Here is a 2,069-nt window from a genome sequence, read left to right as displayed (position 1 = left end):
AAAGAGCACAGAGGTTAAGACACTTACCTTGCATCCCACTGACCCTAGTTTGAATCCCCAGCACCACATATGATCCCAGAGCATTCGCCAAGGGTCACTTCTGAGCACAGAGCCAGGACATGCCCCTGAGCATCACTGGGTATGGCCCAATGCCCCCTCCCCATAAATAATAAATAGAAAGTAAAAAAAATGTTTTTAAAATAAAAAAGACAATATACAGATTGGGAAAAAAAACATTTACTAAAAATTCTCATAATAAAGACTTATTTTCAGAGACAAAGCAATAGTACAGAGGGTAGGGTGCTTGCCTCGCATGTGGTTCTTCCGGGTTAAATTCCTGACACTCCATATGGTTTCTGAACCACTCCAGAAGTAATCCTTAAGCAAAGAACTAGGAGTAAACTCTACACTGATGGGTGTGGCCCAAAAGCAGAGGGGAGGAGGGAGGGAGGGAGGGAGGGAGGGAGGGAGGGAGGGAGGGAGGGAGGGAGAGAGAGATTGAGAAAGATATTCAGATTATAAAAAGAAATGTTTTTCTGGGGGGGGTGTAGTTCCTTTTTTCTGCTTCTTTTCCTTTTAAATCTGCCCTTTTCCAGGTATTAGTTAATGCCCAAGTATTAGTTTATTATTTTTTAGGGGGTTTGGGGCAACACTTGGCTGTGCTCAGAGTTTACTTGTGTCTCTGTGCTCAGGGATCACTCCAGGTTCCACATGGAGATCGGATCTGGAGAAGTATGAGCAAGGCAAAAGCCTTACCCGCTGCGCTATTCCTCTAGCCTCCCAAAGCATCATTTTATCTGGAAGGCAGCGGGGGTTGGGAATTTGGGCTAAATTCAGAAGTGCTGAGGAACTATTTTAGACTCTTAGAGTTGTTTGTGGTGGTGCTTGGGGGAACCTCGTGAGATGCTGGGGACCAAACCCAGGCAGGCCTCCAGCATGCAAAACATGTGCTCCTCCACTAAACGATCTCAACAGCTTTTGGCAGTGATTTTTAATTCCATGAGGTAAAATGGTATTTTTATATTGCACAGGGGTCCTCCCTCACCCCATCTGGAAAGGGAGACCTGCGACTCCCATTTGACATTTAATGGCTAAAGCGACCAACCTGGGAGACGCAGGTGACAAGGCTCTCTGACTTACAGAACTATTGCTCAGCCACAAACAGTTCTGCTCCTAGAGTTTAGGAATTGGGATCAGAAACAACTTGTCACTCACCTCAGAGATTCAGATCTGCCTGCTCTGACCTTCCTGGTTTAAGATTAAAAGTCTCATCAGGGCCTGGAACAATAGTATAGTGGGTAGAGCACTTGCCTTGCATGCAGCCAATCTGGGTTTGATCCCCAGCCAGGAGTGATCCCTGAGCACAGAGCCAGTGCTGGGTGTGACCCCCCCCAACAAAAAATGATAATAAAAAATTAATAAAATCCATCAACTTCACACACACTTGAAAATGTTTTTACAGTTATTGATAGTTGAGCTTTATTTTTTATTTGTAATGTATATTTATTTTTTATCGAGACTCCATGATTTACAAAGCTGTTCATAATAGAACTGCTTCAGACATACAATGTTCCAACACCAGTTCCATCAACAGTGTCCCCAGGGGCCCTGCCATCCCTCAACCTGCCCCTTTGGCAGGCATATAACAAATTTATGTCAGGTTGCTGGCTCCAACAAAACTTAAAGAAACAGCAACTGTACCTCCTGGTGCTCACCACAGGCTGTGTTCTTTACACCAACTGTATAGAAAGAGGAAGTATAGTAATCCCATCCCATATACACCCCAACTCAGGCCCTCTGCCTGGTCTGTATTGTGAACGGGGGACATGGAGGAACAAAAGAAATAGCAATTGGAATTATCAGAAGATAAATGAACAGAAGTTCATTTGTAGTGATTAATTGCTCTATGATTTAAACCTCTGTAAATAAGGGGGCTGGAGTGATAGCACAGCGGGTAGGGTGTTTTGCCTTGCATGCGGCCGACTCAGGTTCGATTCCCAGCATCCCATCTGGTCCCTTGAGCACCGCCAGGAGTAATTCCTGAGTGCAAAGCCAGGAGTAACCCCTGA

The 2,069-nt window shown here is 44.9% G+C and overlaps 1 non-coding gene across 1 annotated transcript; it reads left to right on the top strand.

Annotated features, from left to right (window-relative positions):
- The first annotated feature begins 1,698 nt into the window (after positions 1-1,698).
- On the top strand, positions 1,699-1,830 carry LOC130039455 (small nucleolar RNA SNORA51). Its single transcript, XR_008794881.1, has one exon. It is a non-coding gene; the product is annotated as a small nucleolar RNA SNORA51 (small nucleolar RNA).
- The last annotated feature ends 239 nt before the right edge of the window (positions 1,831-2,069 follow it).

The sequence above is a fragment of the Sorex fumeus genome, unplaced genomic scaffold (assembly GCF_029834395.1).
Source record: "Sorex fumeus unplaced genomic scaffold, SorFum_2.1 ptg000086l, whole genome shotgun sequence".
Taxonomy (NCBI): Eukaryota; Metazoa; Chordata; class Mammalia; order Eulipotyphla; family Soricidae; genus Sorex; species Sorex fumeus.
The sequence above is the reverse complement of the archived record's forward strand: the minus strand, read 5'-3'. Positions and strand labels throughout refer to the sequence as shown.